Here is a 20,119-nt window from a genome sequence, read left to right as displayed (position 1 = left end):
CCGTATAACCGGTTGATACGAAGAAACTACCCACGCTCCGGTTCAATCCAATTCAGCTCTCACGCGGCGGCAAAGCGAGGTGAGCTGCTCCACAAATTTCAACATAACTTTCACAAAAAGACATTTTATCGTATTATTGTTGTTTGCGCTTTAGCATAAGAAGTATGAGTACCATATTCCAGAATTATTTTATTATTTAAATGCACTTGTAAAAGGGGAGCAGAGAATATTGACACATTTCAAGCGTTCTGCGCCAAAATGTTGACTTTTCATTGGTATTATGGAATATTTAATGCAAGTAAAAGATTATAGTCAACGGGAAAGACAAGATTAATCAATTCTTGAAACATGAGTGTACTTTTTGGTCTTTGAAAAGTTGCAATTCGATTACATGTCAAGAAATCGCGTAGCAACCCTACAAATTGCCGGTTGATACTCTCACGCTCGGTAGGGTGAGACTCTCACGCAAAGTTTTTATTCTCTGGTTGAGACTCTCACGAATGATTTTTGCTTTATTTGAGCAAAAAACAACAACAATTTACTCGTTTATGCAGGCAATCTTTGTTTGTCCGGTATTTTGCCACTGATTCCTGTTCTCCCCCCCCACACACACACACACATATACATGACCCCTCTCCCCATCATATAGTTGTTATGTTCCCTTTTCCCCTATTGTAGTTTCAGCAAACTCGGGGTGTACCGCCTCTTTACAGACAGTATGAGTTGTCATTCATACCCTAACACACCCTTGATAATGTAAATGTCCGAGAAAACCCACACTGTTGCAGATCCTCTGTTATTGGGAAAAACAAGGATCATTGTGGTTTTCTTGACATGATTCACTTGAATTTCTGCTTGTTCATGATCAAAAACTATATTTAACTACATTTCTAACTGTATAAGAGGCATGTTTGGAAGTGGATTGTGGAGTAAATATGTAAACCCGAAATACATGAAGTAAATACTAATACTTTGGCTCGGCTCGTTGATTTCATTTGAAACTCTCCTACTCTTTGTCTTAGAGAAGTTAGTCAGGTCTCTGATCAGATCTTCGTCCTCGCTTGATTTCTTCTTCTTCCTCTTCTTCTTCTTCTTCCGTGGTAGGACTGGGTTCTCTCGAACGTTGAAAAGTCCTGCAGGTTGTCCATACACTTTTGGATTTCTGCCGTTCTGACCCAGTGACTGTGTAAAAAATATATCTCAGTGACACAACATGCTCTCTCCAACGCTGGTGTCACTCACGTCAGTTTCAATTAAAGTGACAATCACTTTGCCTTTGCCGACTCTGATTCTGAAACAGACCAGATCCGCAAGTCAATCAATGCTTTGTGGATGAATGCTTGCAAGGCAAAACAAGTAAAGGGAAGTAAAAGAATCATCAAGAGAGAGAGAGAGAGAGAGAGAGAGAGAGAGAGAGAGAGAGAGAGAGAGAGAGAGAGAGAGAGAGAGAGAGAGAGAGGTTTTAAACATTAAGAGACAACATAAGAGATTTTGCATCAAATCCAAACAGGTAAACATGCTAAGACATGAAATATTCTCCGTTTTCCATTTGAAAAACTGCGTGAGAGTCGCAACCGAGTATGCGTGAGAGTCGCAACCTTTCAAAATAAAGCAAGCGTGAGAGTATCAACCGGCAATTTGTAGGGTTGCTACGCGATTTCTTGACATGTAATCGAATTGCAACTTTTCAAAGACCAAAAAGTACACTCATGTTTCAAGAATTGATTAATCTTGACTTTCCCGTTGACTATAATCTTTTACTTGCATTAAATATTCCATAATAACAATGAAAAGTCAACATTTTGGCGCAGAACGCTTGAAATGTGTCAATATTCTCTGCTCCCCTTTTACAAGTGCATTTAAATAATAAAATAATTCTGGAATATGGTACGCATACTTCTTATGCTAAAGTGCAAACAACAATAATACGATAAAATGTCTTTTTGTGAAAGTTATGATGCAATTTGTGGAGCAACTCACCTCGCTTTGCCGCCGCGTGAGAGCTGAAATGGATTGAACCGGAGCGTGGGTAGTTTCTTCGTATCAACCGGTTATACGGTGTGGCTTAGCCCGCTACACGTTGCATGAAAGGAACACAGGCCAAGTGCTCGTCATAATCCCTATCGCTGTGCCGCTGAAACTGCGCAGGTATAGTCTGCCCATAAGCAGTTTTGGCATGCATAGGCGATGTCAGAAGGGCAGCGTACAATGCTTCATGCCGCATTTTCCACACAACACCAGCCTCTTCAATTCCACGTTGACAGACACTGCCTAGATCTCTGTTTGATGCGATGTCCTTCATTGTGAATTCGAAGCACGAAGAACGAACCTCGTGTGTCGTAATCCTGTCCTATCTCTTCATGCATTGTTCTCCCACATTGGATTGGACTGGCTGGTTGTGGGGAGAGAGAGAAGAGCAGAGAGAAATAGGAACAGAGAGAGAGAGAGAGAGAGAGAGAGAGAGAGAGAGAGAGAGAGAGAGAGAGAGAGAGAGCATCACAATGACATTGTTTTGCTGCGAAGCACTTGAATAATACACATTTAAAAACCGTGAAGAAGTAAGTTTGAGTCTTGCACGACTTTGTGATCAACGATTTATAGCTCCGAAGGAAATGAAGATGTCGGCTTGTCGTCTGCTTTGAAGGTAGGGAGATGTTACAGCTTGAACGTCAAAATACAAATCGCATTGGACAAGCATGGTGTTATACTTCTTTCTTTGTACCATAAAATAAATCCAAAAACAAAGAGACTGCCAACGTTCCAAAGTAAAATATACTGTCAAAATAAAAATACTGTGACGTACAGACTTATTGATGTGAGCTTGGGAACGACAGTTACGGTACACATGCACTCTGGTGCATCCGTGTGAACTCGTGGTACCTCTATACTATCGGGGATTCATTAAGGTTTCCGAGACTGAGTTTTATTTCTATTGAATTGGTCTCGCGGAATAGCCGATTCTAAAATTTGCATAGGTAAAACGATCGCTTTTTTAGTACAAGCCTCTGGAGTAAATTTTGTGATTAATGTTTTTGTGAACAAGAAACAATTGACAGGTGGCTTTGTTCCATCTCCCTTTTTCCCTCCGCCGCGATGTAAAGTTGAATAGTTGAAGGTGACGTTAGGCACTAACTAAAGAAAGTGGGGCTGCCTGACACCCCTCGAGTTGAATGGGTTAATCTTGTGACACCGGTGCACAGGATGTGAACGCTAAAACTGTGCTTTTGCTTGGAATCTTTGAGGGAAAAAGACGTGTATTTGGTGCGGCGTGTTTTCAATGCCGTTGTGACATGTCTGTCACGGCCGGAAATCTTTCCGGAATGTGAGGATTCTTTTGCTGGTAGGTTAAAACAATTTTCTTTCTGTAAATGGGTAGGCAGTGAAAAGAATAGTATGTTGCTTGGGGGGAGGATATATTTGAATGTTCAAGTAGATTGTTTTGTGAGTTGAGATGGTGGGGAAGATTTTTGAGTGTGAATGTTTTAGAAGACCGTCGTTTGAGAACACGGTATTGTAGGCATGTTATTTGGTAGGAATGATGTGTTTTGTTGTTTAATGAGTTAGCTTGTGGTAGTTGAAATTGTTGATTTGTTTACGTATGCTTACGGCGTGCATTCTGTGGTTTTCAGGATGGCCGAGTGTGCGACGGGGTTTCAGTAGACGGGGTTTAGTTAGGTCTTTTTCTTTTTTAGTGGGTCGTAGATTTGTTTTTATAGACTAGGTTTTGTTAGTGAAGAGTAGTTAGATTTAGTGGAGAGATTTTGGTCAGATTTTGTTAGAGTTTTTGTAGATTTGGTTTTTTTTAAAGAATTGTTTTTTTAGGTTGTTTTTTTAGATTTCGTTTGTGTAAATTAGAGTCTCATTGTGGGTTTTTTTGGATTAAAGTTGAGAGTGAGGATTTAGAGTAGAGTGTAGTTTGGGGAAAGGATTTGGTGTGTTTTAAAAGGGTATCTTTAAGGGAAGAATGTAGTTTTAGAATGAAGAGTGAGAATATTGTTTTGTTTTGAAGTTGTTTAGTCCTATACAGTGAAAGTGTTGTATTTGAAGATAAGAGCTTCTCGCAACGCTGGCGTGGCGATGGGCAGTTTGTGTGATTGCATGCGCCTTTCTTTGATTGGCTCGTAGCGGACCGTTGGAACTGACCTGTGCGGCGGACAGTGCCCCGCACACAGCTTAGCTTAGCGTCACTACGCAAGATGCCAGCGAGCTGAAAGGTCAAGTTTTTGTATTTGGTGAAAATGTTTTATTTCTTTGTTGGTTTTTAACGATGTTACAACGATGTTACAAGCATATATGTTTTTGGTCATTCCATTTGCAGACGGTTGCGGGAATGCATTGAGTCGGGATGCGATCCTCGCATGCGTCCTGATTTCAAACTTGATAGCCAAATGTACGTTAACATTGTGGGCAGGGGAGGCTTACGCCTCCAGCAATTGGTTGGAAAAGATGGCGCCGGATCCAACTACTTGCGAAAGATTTTTCGCACTGCACCTGACGTTGTGATCTTACAATTTGGGGGAAATGGTTTCAGGTTTGCAGAACCTATGGATGCTGAGGAGTTTGCCTTGACGATGCTGGCATTCGCTGGCCTCCTCCATGGGATTTACAAAGTTAAACAAGTTGTGGTTTGTGGCATTCTGCCTCTCTTCAGTCCAACCGCCGATTACAGAGGATCGCGGGGCTTATCGGCCACAATACAGCAACGCTATCACGCCTGGGCCAGATATTAACGCCAAATTGGCAGAACACAGTGCTGACTTGCATTACGTCACGGTTTGGTGCCATGACAAGTTTCAATTTCAGGAGGAGAAAAGAGGCTTGTTTGCGGCCGACGGCGTACATTTGTCTGAATAGGGCAGTTACATAATGTATCAATCGGTACGAGGCGCTCTGATCGCGGCCAGCAAACGCTGTACACGTGTACGAGCCGCGCTGACAGCGTGACCTATTTGGCTGGAGGCAGACAGTCTCCAGCGCTGTGTTTGTGACCAGACTCTCGCAGAAGCACTGACGGGCCGTGTACCAGCGACCTACTTTCCGATAGGTTACACGGTGAAGGCAGACTTCTGGGGTGGTACACGCGTGGCGGCTATTTTTAGCCAGGGCCACGCTGCACCTGATATTTTGGGTTGCGTTGACGCCTAGCGGCGTCGGAAGCCAGTGGTTATCGGCTGCCATCCGAAAGTCGCTCGTTCATTTCAATGCTTGTTATTCTCTCAGGTGCCAGGAGAAAAGGTTCCGTACAACTCTCGCTTACTCTATTACACATGTCGTATGCATTGAGCGATTACTTCCCTTTGGTTATTTGATACACTTTTATTCCAGTTGCTCGAGCACCAACAGCCTTGTTGTTTTATCCACTTTTATTCCAGTTATCTGGTATGCGCTGGAAAAACTATATGTGGGGGAAATGCATAATTATGATGTTTTCTCTGAAGGTTTTTGGGTGCGCTGGATACACAGCCACACGTTTCTGCGCTTGAAACACAGCCAAGGGGTTTTCTATGGCTCAAAACGCACATTAACCACTTTAATTCCAGTTGCCTGAGCACCAACAGCTTGGTTGTGTTAACCAGTTTAATTCCAGTTGCCTGAGCACCAACAGCCTCATTGTGTTAACCCCTTAATTCCAGTTGCCTGAGCACCAACAGCTTGGTTGTGTTAACCAGGTTAGTTCCAGTTGCCTGAGCACCAACAGCCTCATTGTTTTAACCACTTAATTCCAGTTGCCGGGGCACCAGCAGCCACGGCTCCAATCGTGTTTTGTGTGCGCTTGAAACACAGCCACAATTTGTATGTGCTCGGAACACAGCTGAGCTATTTTGCGTGCGCTTGCGACACAGCCACAACTTCCCTGCGCTTGAAACACAGCCAGTTTATGTGCGCTTGAAACACAGCCACAATTTGTAGGTGCTTGAAACACAGCCATGTTGAGTGCGCTTGAAACACAGACACACATTTTGCTGCATGAAACTCAGTTTAACCACTTTCATTTCAGTTGCCTGAGCACCAACAGCTTGGTTGTGTTAACCAGTTTAATTCCAGTTGCCTGAGCACCAACAGCCTCATTGTTTTAACCACTTAATTCCAGCTACCTGGGCACCAACAGCCACAGCTCCAATCGTGTTTTGGTGCGCTTGAAACACAGCCACCAGTTTGCTGCGCTCTAAACACAGCCAATGTATGTGCGCTTGAAACACAGCCACAATTTTCATGTGCTTGAAAAACAGCCACAAGTTTTATGTGCTTGAAACACAGCCTTTTTGCGTGCGCTTGAGACACAGCCACAACGTTTCTGCGCTTGAAACACAGCCAGTTTATGTGCGCTTGAAACACAGCCACAATTTTGATGTGCTTGAAACACAGCCATTTTGCGTGCGCTTGAGACACAGCCACAACTTTTAGGCGCTTGAAACACAGCCAGTTTAGGTGCGCTTGAAACACAGCCACAGTTTTTAGGTGCTTGAAACACAGCCGTTTTGAGTGCGCTTGAAACACAGCCACACGTTTTTCGCATGAAACTCAGTTTAACCACTTTTATTTCAGTTGCCTGAGCACCAACAGCCTCGTGGTGTTAACCACTTTAATTCCAGTTGCCTGAGCACCAACAGCTTGGTTGTGTTAACCAGTTTAGTTCCAGTTGCCCGAGCACCAACAGCCTCATTGTTTTAACTACTTAATTCCAGTTGCCGGGGCACCAGCAGCCACGGCTCCAATCGTGTTTTGTGTGCGCTTGAAACACAGCCACAATTTGTATGTGCTCGGAACACAGCTATTTTGCGTGCGCTTGCGACACAGCCACAACTTCTCTGCGCTTGAAACACAGCCAGTTTAGGTGCGCTTGAAACACAGCCACAATTTGTAGGTGCTTGAAACTCAGCCATGTTGAGTGCGCTTGAAACACAGCCACACATGTTACTGCATGAAACTCAGTTTAACCACTTTTATTTCAGTTGCCTGAGCACCAACAGCCTGGTTGGTTAACCACTTTAATTCCAGTTGCCTGAGCACCAACAGCTTGGTTGTGTTAACCAGGTTAGTTCCAGTTGCCTGAGCACCAACAGCCTCATGGTTTTAACCAATTAATTCCAGTTGCCGGGGCACTAGCAGCCACGGCTCCAATCGTGTTTTGTGTGCGCTTGAAACACAGCCACAATTTGTATGTGCTCGGAACACAGCTATTTTGCGTGCGCTTGCGACACAGCCACAACTTCTCTGCGCTTGAAACACAGCCAGTTTATGTGCGCTTGAAACACAGCCACAATTTGTAGGTACTTGAAACACAGCCATGTTGAGTGCGCTTGAAACACAGCCACACATTTTGCTGCATGAAACTCAGTTAACCACTTTTATTTCAGTTGCCTGAGCACCAACAGCTTGGTTGTGTTAACCCCGTTAATTCCAGTTGCCTGAGCACCAACAGCTTGGTGTGTTAACCAGTTTAATTCCAGTTGCCTGAGCACCAACAGCCTCATTGTTTTAACCACTTAATTCCAGTTGCCTGGGCACCAACAGCCACAGCTCCAATCGTGTTTTGGGGCGCTTGAAACACAGCCACCAGTTTGCTGCGCTCTAAACACAGCCAGTGTATGTGCGCTAGAAACACAGCCACAATTTTCATGTGCTTGAAACACAGCCACAAGTTTTATGTGCTTGAAACACAGCCTTTTTGCGTGCGCTTGAGACACAGCCACAACGTTTCTGCGCTTGAAACACAGCCAGTTTATGTGCGCTTGAAACACAGCCACAATTTTGATGTGCTTGAAACTCAGCCATTTTGCGGCGCTTGAAACACAGCCAGTTATGTGCGCTTAAACACAGCCACAGTTTTGAGGTGCTTGAAACACAGCTGTTTTGAGTGCGCTTGAAACACAGCCACACGTTTTTCGCATGAAACTCAGTTTAACCACTTTTATTTCAGTTGCCTGAGCACCAACAGCCTCGTGGTGTTAACTACTTTTATTCCAGTTGCCTGAGCACCAACAGCTTGGTTGTGTTAACTAGTTTAATTCCAGTTGCCTGAGCACCAACAGCCTGGTTGTGTTAACCACTTTTATTCCAGTTGCTTGAGCACCAACAGCCTGGTTGTGTTAACCACTTTAATTCCAGTTGCCTGAGCACCAACAACCTGGTTGTTTTAACCATTTTTATTCCAGTTGCCTGGGCACCAGCAGCCTGTAGTAAGCTCGGGTATGAGCAGTTTAAGCCAGTCCTTACGATCAAAGATGCTCTCTCCTCAGTCGGTGAGATGCCAAAACACAAGCCTACCCGCCCTGGACCTGCAGCCCAGAATAGGCAGACATGGCCGGCAAATAAGAGGGCTACAAAGACGAGGCCAGGGGATCCTCCAGCCCAACCTCAGCACAGACAGTGGCTACAGAGCCACAGGGGACACCACCTCCTGGGATGGCCCAGCTCCTCCAGGCGTTGGAGGAAAAAATTGAAGCAGCGGGCAGTTGCGGCTCAGGCAGGGACACCTGCCAGACGCCCCAGCCCAATCAAATGGCAGGGCCGGCCAACACTGACGCCCCAACAACAAGCCAGACACCCCAATAGTCGGCAGACCTGGCGAGGACCTGGCCACCCAAGCCTGCACTGCAGCCACCGAACGCATAGCAGGTACGTCTGGAGGGTTTACATCAGCCGCGCTGGGCCTACCATCACTGGTACCATTAAGAATCAAACAGAAGATTTGGGGCGGGCCCAAAACCGGTTCAAAGTGAGCCATTGCAAAAGACTTAAAGTGGCTCGAAGGCTACAGGCCGGATCTCGCCAACAGATTAGTTTCAGGTTTTTAGGGATGGTTTCGACATTGGCTACAAGGGTTCTTTAGCCTGGGTCAAACCCAAAAAATTTGAAGTCAGCTTTAGACGATCCCACAGTGGTGGACGAATGGAGATCAGACTCCCGCTAGACAAGTTAGCCAAATGCTATTCAGGCTTGCCTGCGAAAACAAAAAAGTACAGTTAAGAGATCTGCAGTCCATCATTGGTACACTGAACTTTACGTTACTGGATATGCAATACACAAGCTTTTCTCTGCCGCGGTGTTGTTTTCTTATGTTGCAGGTCTCGAGGGTTCTCAGGCCTGGTACTTCGCGGACGCAAAAGATCGCCCCGAGACACGGGAGATAACGACAGTCCAGAACTGTGTATTTTTGCATTGTGTACAGTTAAAAGCAAGCTCAGGTAATTTGCAGTTCAGTCCATCTCATTCCCTACCTCCTGTGGGGTCAACACTTCTTTTTTAAGGCAAAAGGGAAGTGTTTATGGCCCCTTTGTTGACCCAACAGAAGGGCAGGGGAGACAATCGGCCAGCAGTGCCCTGCATGCTGTGCTATAATTTGATGCTAAACTTTTTCATGTTTTTTCTAAATATGTTTTGGAAAATTGATTTTGAAATTGCTATGATTTTTCACAAAAGTTAAATCATAAAAAGCTTTCATTTAATTCAATAACATTTCACTTTACGTGGACTTAACTGCAAACAGCTGGTGTGGACATTTGATTTGTTGGAGTGACTGATAAGAATGGAACGAGCGGATGAGTGCGCGTTCAGTACAGCTCTGATGGACAGTAACCAGCTGTAATTCAGTTTGTTAGCACATGCACTTACACAAAAGAGCTTCTCGCAACGCTGGCGTGGCGATGGGCAGTTTGTGTGATTGCATGCGCCTTTCTTTGATTGGCTCGTAGCGGACCGTTGGAACTGACCTGTGCGGCGGACAGTGCCCCGCACACAGCTTAGCTTAGCGTCACTACGCAAGATGCCAGCGAGCTGAAAGGTCAAGTTTTTGTATTTGGTGAAAATGTTTCCACCACCCACCCCTCCTCCATTTTATCAATCATGGAGGCATGCATTTTGTAACTTTGTGGAGCTGGAGCTTTGTTTCATGTCGCTGGTTGATGTCCATTGTAATAGTCAAGAGAGATAATTCGTATGTTCCGATCAGTTTCCTGCTGTACATTTCGCTGTTGTTGTTTTTCTTGCATGCCATGCCAGGGTGAGCTGACACCACCGTTTGAGCTTCGGTGCAGTACCGTCATTGACAGGTCCGGAACCGAAGCTTTAGCTTTAGTTCACAGATCGCATCGGTCCACAGCCTACTTCCCTTCGCCCTGAGTGGTTTGGGTTGAGTAGCCCGCGACTGTGGCAGCTGGCATTAATTTTTCGGTTTACTTACTAACCTGTTTGATCCTTAGGGTCAGGTCGAGGGAAGTAATCCCCGGGCTCTTTCTCGATTTGTATCTGTTTCTGTAGGTCTGCCTCAATCGTTTTTGCGACCCGCAAAGGGCCCCCTTTGTTTCACCCAACAGTAGGGCAGGGGAGACAATAAGTCAGCTGCTCTGCTGGGCTACTGACGCTAAACTTTTTCTTCTTATTCCTTGGTAAATATATTTTGGCAAGTTGATGTTTAGTTTGCTACATTTAATCCCTTCGCTTGACCCAACAGAAGGGTAAGGGAGACAATCGGTCAGCAGTGCCCTGCTGTGCTATTTGATGCTAACTTTTCTTGTTTTGTACAGTTGTATTTGATGCTGAACTTTTTCATGTTTTTGTACATTCGTATTTTGCCCCTTTGTTGACCCAACAGAAGGGCAGGGGAGACAATCGGCCAGCAGTGCCCTGCATGCTGTGCTATAATTTGATGCTAAACTTTTTCATGTTTTTTCTAAATATGTTTTGGAAAATTGATTTTGAAATTGCTATGATTTTTCACAAAAGTTAAATCATAAAAAGCTTTCATTTAATTCAATAACATTTCACTTTACGTGGACTTAACTGCAAACAGCTGGTGTGGACATTTGATTTGTTGGAGTGACTGATAAGAATGGAACGAGCGGATGAGTGCGCGTTCAGTACAGCTCTGATGGACAGTAACCAGCTGTAATTCAGTTTGTTAGCACATGCACTTACACAAAAAACCCCGTTATCCCACATTTTCCCCATTTCATCGTATGGAATAAAAGAACCTGGGTAATATAACTTGTGTCGTCTGCTTTAGTGTTTGGGTTCAGTACGAAAGAGGAACTTAGTAGATTGGCACACGGTTACATTTGGCGCTGCGGAGCAAGGGTGGGTAGGGGGTGTTACAGTTACGGTTAGGGCTAGGCTAGGAATAGTGTAGGTTAGGGGACCCCGTCGCACAGGGAGAGGATGGCAGGCATGCAGTCCGGACGCGGGCTGGTGTCGAGGAGACAGGCGTGTGAGAAGTTGGAGGGAGTCCGGGCGTGACGTCGACGGATGCGGCTTTGTTGTCAACATTGCCGTTTAGTTTGTTAATCCGTGGAAGAAAGGATTACAGTGATTAACATTTCTTTTTATTCTGTTAATCCACAGAAGAAGGACTTCAACGATTAACATTTCTTCGGACGTTTGTGAAAGACTGTTTGCACACCGTGCAAAGAGACAGAGTTGGGGAGTGGACCAGCCCCGGAAGAGTGTGGTTGATTATGTTGATTTGATATTATGACTGACATGTGTAGTTGTATGTTTGATTACGCTACATGGATGTGATGTGATTACTAACACTTGTGGTTGAATATATGGGTGTTAGTGTGGTTTTTGTTGCAAGCCGTGTGCTTGGGGCGTGAGTATTGCGCTGTTGATTTGTTTCAAGGATCGAAACATGGTGAACAACATAATGTTGAAATACCGTCATATCATACATATTGGAAGGGAAAAGGATGGTGAAGGAAGGAAGGATTGTGAAGGAAGGAAGGAGAGTGAAGGAAGGAAGGATTGTGAAGGAAGGAAGGAAGGATTGTGAAGGAAGGAAGGAGAGTGATGGTGAAGAAGAGAAGGATATATATCATAGTAAACTTCATATACTGTAGACAGGGTGCCTGGGACGCATTCAACTTGTATCAGTTTACCACAAGGACGCCCAGAGGTGGTGGTATTTGACGGGTTATATGTTGTCTCTAGCCGATTGTCTACGCACACATACTTTAATTTGTTTGAGTATGGCGTCTCCAGCCTCGTACGCCTCAGGAGCAAAGTATGCTACCTGTAAGGGATTAGATGACCTTTTTCTTCCTTTTTGCTCTCTGCTGTCGTTTGGTTTGTCTTTACTGTTTTCTCCGCTCTCACTTTTACTGTCTCCTCTGCTCTCGCTTTCTATTTTCTTGGTGGTATTTTTTAGAATTTGAGTTCTGGTGCTTATTGATGTCTTTGTTTGAAGACAGTGTGTATACTGGTTTTGTTGATTAGAATTAATATTAGTGGATTTTTTAAATAGATTCTGAAGGATTGTATGGTTGCCTATGAATACTCCTGTTGAATGGTTTAATTGTGATGAGTGACATTAGGTTATTGCTGATTTTTGACTAAAGGTTTGATATTCTGGGTGAGTTTTAAGGACTTCCAGTTTTTTCATTGCCTTGGCAAGTGGTCATTTTGTTAGTTGATTAGAAGATTGTGTTGCCAAGTACAGTTGGGATACAAAGAGGGGACATGCATTGATAAATCGTAAAGGTTGTCAGTATTTTGTTCTGATGTATGCTCAAGAGAGATCAGATGCTTTGATAAATCGTAAAGATTGTCAACATTTTGTTCTGATGTATGCTCAAGAGAGATAAAATATTTGATAAGTCGTAAAGATTATCATTATTGGTTATCTGGCAAGTGGTGAACATAATTCTTTGTAAAGTGAACCATGGAACTGCCTCTGTTAAAGATGAGTTGTGATTTTTTTGTCAACTTGTGTGAGTTGGATGTTGACAGGAGATAGGATTATTGGCACTGGAAGGATTATGTGAAATTTGTATTTTAGAACCTATTAGTTTTAGAGAAATATTGTTATAGTTAATGATGGTTGTTTTTGTGTGAAAGTTTTTGAAATGATTTGAGGATGGAGAATATTATGTTCTTGGGAGGTTAAATATTTTTTTGAATTTTTCTGATTCTGGCATGTCGCCAGGAGACGACAGTCTAAGTTGGGGAGGATGTGAGCTTGGGAACGACAGTTACGGTACACATGCACTCTGGTGCATCCGTGTGAACTCGTGGTACCTCTATACTATCGGGGATTCATTAAGGTTTCCGAGACTGAGTTTTATTTCTATTGAATTGGTCTCGCGGAATAGCCGATTCTAAAATTTGCATAGGTAAAACGATCGCTTTTTTAGTACAAGCCTCTGGAGTAAATTTTGTGATTAATGTTTTTGTGAACAAGAAACAATTGACAGGTGGCTTTGTTCCATCTCCCTTTTTCCCTCCGCCGCGATGTAAAGTTGAATAGTTGAAGGTGACGTTAGGCACTAACTAAAGAAAGTGGGGCTGCCTGACACCCCTCGAGTTGAATGGGTTAATCTTGTGACACCGGTGCACAGGATGTGAACGCTAAAACTGTGCTTTTGCTTGGAATCTTTGAGGGAAAAAGACGTGTATTTGGTGCGGCGTGTTTTCAATGCCGTTGTGACATGTCTGTCACGGCCGGAAATCTTTCCGGAATGTGAGGATTCTTTTGCTGGTAGGTTAAAACAATTTTCTTTCTGTAAATGGGTAGGCGGTGAAAAGAATAGTATGTTGCTTGGGGGGAGGATATATTTGAATGTTCAAGTAGATTGTTTTGTGAGTTGAGATGGTGGGGAAGATTTTTGAGTGTGAATGTTTTAGAAGACCGTCGTTTGAGAACACGGTATTGTAGGCATGTTATTTGGTAGGAATGATGTGTTTTGTTGTTTAATGAGTTAGCTTGTGGTAGTTGAAATTGTTGATTTGTTTACGTATGCTTACGGCGTGCATTCTGTGGTTTTCAGGATGGCCGAGTGTGCGACGGGGTTTCAGTAGACGGGGTTTAGTTAGGTCTTTTTCTTTTTTAGTGGGTCGTAGATTTGTTTTTATAGACTAGGTTTTGTTAGTGAAGAGTAGTTAGATTTAGTGGAGAGATTTTGGTCAGATTTTGTTAGAGTTTTTGTAGATTTGGTTTTTTTTAAAGAATTGTTTTTTTAGGTTGTTTTTTTTAGATTTCGTTTGTGTAAATTAGAGTCTCATTGTGGGTTTTTTTGGATTAAAGTTGAGAGTGAGGATTTAGAGTAGAGTGTAGTTTGGGGAAAGGATTTGGTGTGTTTTAAAAGGGTATCTTTAAGGGAAGAATGTAGTTTTAGAATGAAGAGTGAGAATATTGTTTTGTTTTGAAGTTGTTTAGTCCTATACAGTGAAAGTGTTGTATTTGAAGATAAACCCCCGTTATCCCACATTTTCCCCATTTCATCGTATGGAATAAAAGAACCTGGGTAATATAACTTGTGTCGTCTGCTTTAGTGTTTGGGTTCAGTACGAAAGAGGAACTTAGTAGATTGGCACACGGTTACATTTATGTGATTTGAAGTATCATAGAATTGTTCGTAAATTTTTTTTTTTAGCTATGCGTGTTGTCAGATCACGATAAAACGCCTTGAAATACAATATCGCAGAGAAATGTGGATCGTTTGCTCTGGAACTGCAACGACGATCGATATGCTAAAACAAACAATATTAGCACAGTAGCCTACCTCAAAATTCGCTTACAGAGTCACGTTTTTACATTTAGTCAAGTTTTGACTAAATGTTTTAACGTAGGGGGGGAATCGAGACGAGGGTGTGGTGTGTGTGTGTGTGCGTGTGTGCGTGTGTGTGTAGAGCGATTCAGACTAAACTACTGGACCAATCTTTATGAAAATTTACATGAGAGTTCCTGGGAATGATATCCCCGGACATTGTTTTCTTTTTTTCGATAAATGTCTTTGATGACGTCATATCCGGCTTTTTGTAAAAGTTGAGGCGGCACTGTCACACCCTCATTTTTCAATCAAATTTATTGAAATTTTGGCCAAGCAATTTTCGACGAAGGCCGGACTTCGGTATTGAATTTCAGCTTGGTGGCTTAAAAATTAATTAATGACTTTGGTCATTAAAAATCTGAAAATTGTAAAAAAAACACAATTTTTGATAAAACGATCCAAATTTACGTTCATCTTATTCTTTATCAAGTTCTGATTCCAAAAACATATACATATGTTATATTTGGATTAAAAACAAGCTCTGAAAATTAAAAATATAAAAATTAATATGATCAATATTAACTTTCCGAAATCGATTTAAAAACAATGTCATCTTATTCCTTGTCGGTTCCTGATTCTAAAAACTAATATAGATGTGATATGTTTGGATTAAAAACACGCTCAGAAAGTTAAAACGAAGAGAGGTACAGTAAAGCGTGCTATGAAGCACAGCGCAACCGCTACCGCGCCAAACAGGCTCGTCACTTTCACTGCCTTTTGCACTAGCGGCGGACTACGCTCAGTTTCATTCTGTGAGTTCCACAGCTTGACTAAATGCAGTAATTTCGCCTTACGCGACTTGTTATATGGGTTTAGAAGAAGTGCTCAAAAAGGACATATAGCACTCTGGTCCTGTTCGTTTTTTTGTCACAGGCCCTCTTGACCGTTATTTCTCGCGATGCAGCAGTAGGCCTATTTATAGAATGCAGGGATGCACAGTTTGGGTAGTCCAAGGCCGCGAGGTCCACGAACCGAAAAAGGGTGCAACCCAAAGGAGGATAAGGATAAGGATAAGATTTTATATAGTCCATGAGGATAACCTCACAGAAATTCGGGCTCCTTTCTCCCTGGGGAAAGCGAGCTGCCATACAGTATACGGCGCTACCCATTTTTACATTTAGTCAAGTTATGACTAAATGTTTTAACATCGAGGGGGGAATCGAGACGAGGGTCGTGGTGTATGTGTGTGTGTACGTGTGTGCGTGCGTGTAGAGCGATTCAGACCAAACTACTGGACCGATCTTTATGAAATTTGACATGAGAGTTCCTGGGTATGATATCCCCAGACGTTTTTTTTCATTTTTTTTTTATAAATGTCTTTGATGACGTCATATCCGGCTTTTCGTGAAAGTTGAGGCGGCACTGTCACGTCCTCATTTTTTAAACAAATTGGTTGAAATTTTGGTCAACTAATGCTCGACGAAGCCCGGACATCGGTATTGCATTTCAGCTTGGTGGCTTAAAAATTAATTAATGACTTTGGTCATTAAAAATCTGAAAATTATAAAAAAAAAATGTTTTTATAAAACTATCCAAATTTACGTTCATCTTATTTTCCATCATTTGCTGATTCCAAAAACATATACATATGTTATATTTGGATTAAAAACAAGCTCTGAAAATTAAATATATAAAAATTATTATCAAACTTTTTTTTTCGAAATCAATTTAAAAACACTTTCATCTTATTCCTTGTGTTCCTGATTCCAAAAACATATAGATATGATATGTTTGGATTCAAAACACGCTCAGAAAGTTAAAACGAAGAGAGGAACAGAAAAGCGTGCTATCCTTCTCAGCGCTACTACTACCCCGCTCTTCTTGTCAATTTCACTGCCTTCGCCATGAGCGGTGGACTGACGATGCTACGGTCTTGCTGAAACATTGCATTGCGTTCAGTTTCATTCTGTGAGTTCGACAGCTACTTGACTAAATGTTGTATTTTCGCCTTACTTTTTTTTTCTGCATGCGTGTATTCATGTTTCCAAGCCCTGAGACTTAATGCCGTGTGAGATGGAATTTTTTACACTTTATTCCAAGTCACACGGGTATTTGGTGGACATTTTTATCTATGCCTATACAATTTTGCCAGGAAAGACCCTTTTGTCAATCGTGGGATCTTTAACGTGCACACCCCAATGTAGTGTACACGAAGGGACCTCGGTTTTTCGTCTCATCCGAAAGACTAGCACTTGAACCCACCACCTAGGTTAGGAAAGGGGGGAGAACATTGCGGCCTGACCCAGGCCTGAACACGCAACCTCTCGCTTCCGAGCGCAAGTGCGTTACCACTCGGCCACCCAGTCCGGGAGAGAACAAACCGCGGGTTCTGATTCGTTGAAATCACAACGCATCTCAATTTCAACCAATCCAACACCGCGGGTAGCTCCTGTTTGGGTGGTAACTTTCTCGTGTGCACACCTCAGCCCTGATCAAAGAGTAGTTTCGGTCAAACCATGGCCGCTTTTGACCGAGATCATGGTTTTCCTAAACGAAGGCCTTACGTCACATGAAACTACAAGTAAAAAGCGCGTCACAATTTCACAGAGTGTCGAGTTCAAAATGGAATCATTTTGCCACCGCTGGACAGCAACTCTGCTTTTTATCTGGGTACTCATACAGCCGGGAAGGTGTGGGGTGACCGCCTACACGAGCAGCGGTGAGACGCATTTGAGGGTCGGCCGCACGGTAGAAATAAAATGCGACTTCTTTAAAGCTAATGGACTTCCCGCATCAGGCGTCAAAATTGAAATGATTCGATCTAAGGGATATATCGATTATAATAGTGTAACCGATATCCCCATCAGCGACAACGACAAGGTGCGGGTCAACGACACAACGGTCACAGTGACCTATCGCAAAGTGCTATCACGTGCGGACTACGTGGCGGTTTACACGTGCAAACTCTCCATCAATGAACAGCCCGACGACCAGGCCAGTCTCTACATCACAGTCTGGGATACCCCCACGCCTGTTTTCACGTGGGTACGGTTGTTTCCATAGAGCTCCTTTAACCTTCGCCGGTGGTCGTGGGTCCGTGTGGACCCAGAAGGGTGTTTAGTTGCAAATATCTCTTAAAACTAGTTGGCATTTTTTAATGAGCTTTTAAGAATGCCTCAGGCACCTAGGCTACACAAGCTCTTTTGTCCTAAAATTTCATCGAGAAGTAATTAACAAAAAAAGGTCAAATTTAGACTACAAACATCGTGGGGCCGTGCGGACTCATGTTTCTCAAAGAAGGAAAAGCGTGCATCTTTGAGAAGCATGGGTCCGCACGGCCCCACGATGTCTTCCGTGTGTAGTCGATAACCCGGACTGGTGAAGGTTAAATTGCGTGTTGGGGGACGGGGATGTGTGTCGGGGCTGGGGACTTTAAGACAGTAGTAATAGTATCCTTTACTTTACTTTATTTGGTGTTTAACCTCGTTTTCAACCACGAAGGTTATATCGCGACGATAATAGTATCCCTTTTTTTGGTTTTGATTCCATATATAAACACTTGCTTTTTGGCTCACGTAAGTGTAGCCTATGCGATCGTAACTTTGTCTGTCTGTGCGTGCGTGCGTATGTGCGTGCGTGCGTGTGTATGTCTGTGGTAGAAACTCTAACATTTGAAGACGTCACATTACATTGACGTCACATTATGACGTATTTTTGTAAGAGGGTTAGACGTCACGCGAAGGAAGTACTGAAAGTCTCGGTCATTATTATTTTGAGCGGGCCGAGACTAGTTGGCAGTCGTGTCCCTGTAAGTAGGCTACATGCAGACAGACAGATCTAGATCTAGTGTCTCGCTTTCTTGCACAGTTTCACCTATGCTCTTTCTGTGTGTGTGTGTGTGTGTGTGTGTGTGTGTGTGTGTGTGTGTGTGTGTGTGTGTGTGTGTGTGTGTGTGTTACTGTTTGTCGATTTCTTACGTGAGCCTTGATGGCTTCGCCTCTTGTCTTGTTATGTGTACTTTTATTCTACTTATTGAAGGTGACCCATTTTTAGAGGAAACATACATACTTTGAGATGTTCCTGTTATTTTTGACTCACCTGACACTGGTGAATACGTAGACTTACCGATTACTCAGGTGAGTGCCACGAAGAGGAATAAGGCACTACTAGCAGGTCTGTACATAAGTTGACCTGGGAGATCGGAAAAATCTCCACCCTTACCCCACCAGGCGGTCGCGGCCGGGATTCGAACTCACGACCTTCCGATTAGGAGGCCGATGTCTTACCACTACGCCCGTCACCAGCTAGTTCTTTGTCAATGCTGTCTCTCTTCTTAATTTGGGATACGTCAATTGGGCGATCGAGAGACCTAAATTTATGTTAATTCTACTTCCTGTTGTCAGGATGGACCCCCGTCTTATCCCTAATTTGTTCGGCAGAATTAGAAATTCATTTACATAGGTAGGGAGCCCAGAAAGGGGTACCTTAGTTTATCTGAACTTAACTTTGCTTCGTTCCTGTATAAACAGAAAGCTCTTTACAAGAAAAATGTTCATTCAAAATGAACAGCGTCGATGCAATGTCCACCAAAGATTTATTTTGGGAAGTGTTAAAAGGTTAGGGTCAAAAGTCAATGAATTGCATGTTGTGCTGGATATATAAATTGTTTATTTCAGTCAATGCTTGCTATGAATTGATCAAACAGCCACAAGAAAAAACAAGTCGCGTAAGGCGAAAATACAATATTTAGTCAAGTAGCTGTCGAACTCACAGAATGAAACTGAACGTAGTCCGCCGCTAGTGCAAAAGGCAGTGAAAGTGACGAGCCTGTTTGGCGCGGCAGCGGTAGCGCTGTGCTTCATAGCACGCTTTACTGTACCTCTCTTCGTTTTAACTTTCTGAGCGTGTTTTTAATCCAAACATATCATATCTATATGTTTTTGGAATCAGGAACCGACAAGGAATAAGATGAAATAGTTTTTAAAACGATTTCGGAAATTTAATTTTGATCATAATTTTTATATTTTTAATTTTCAGAGCTTGTTTTTAATCCAAATATAACATATTTATATGTTTTTGGAATCAGAAAAGGATGAAGAATAAGATGAACGTAAATTTGGATCGTTTTATAATTTATTTATTTTTTTACAATTTTCAGATTTTTAATGACCAAAGTCATTAATTAATTTTTAAGCCACCAAACTGAAATGCAATACGGAAGTCCGGCCTTCGTCGAAGATTGCTTGGCCAAAATTTCAATCAATTTGATTGAAAAATGAGGGTGTGACAGTGCAGCCTCAACTTGTACAAAAAAGCCGGATATGACGTCATAAAAGACGTTTATAAAAAAAAATATATATATATATAAAACGTCCTGGAATATCATTCCCAGGAAGTCTCATGTCAAATTTCATAAAGATCGGTCCAGTAGTTTAGTCTGAATCGTTCTACACACACACACACACAGACAGACAGACACACACACACACACACACACACACACACACACACACACACACACACACACACACACACACACACGCACATACACCAAGACCCTCGTCTCGATTCCCCCCTCTATGTTAAGACATTTAGTAAAAACTTTTTAATTAAAAAATAGAGCTTGTTTGAAA

At 42.8% G+C, this 20,119-nt stretch overlaps 2 long non-coding RNA genes across 2 annotated transcripts; both read left to right on the top strand.

The window, feature by feature from the left end:
* Positions 1-3,369: 3,369 nt before the first annotated feature.
* LOC138963120 (uncharacterized) lies at positions 3,370-10,789 on the top strand. The gene is made up of 2 exons (XR_011454718.1): positions 3,370-8,619; positions 9,069-10,789. It is a non-coding gene; the product is annotated as an uncharacterized lncRNA (long non-coding RNA).
* A 312-nt stretch (positions 10,790-11,101) lies between these two features.
* On the top strand, positions 11,102-14,249 carry LOC138963121 (uncharacterized). The gene is made up of 2 exons (XR_011454719.1): positions 11,102-13,474; positions 13,764-14,249. It is a non-coding gene; the product is annotated as an uncharacterized lncRNA (long non-coding RNA).
* Positions 14,250-20,119: the final 5,870 nt, after the last annotated feature.

The sequence above is a fragment of the Littorina saxatilis genome, linkage group LG3 (genome assembly GCF_037325665.1).
Source record: "Littorina saxatilis isolate snail1 linkage group LG3, US_GU_Lsax_2.0, whole genome shotgun sequence".
NCBI classification, from domain to species: Eukaryota; Metazoa; Mollusca; class Gastropoda; order Littorinimorpha; family Littorinidae; genus Littorina; species Littorina saxatilis.
The sequence above is the reverse complement of the archived record's forward strand: the minus strand, read 5'-3'. Positions and strand labels throughout refer to the sequence as shown.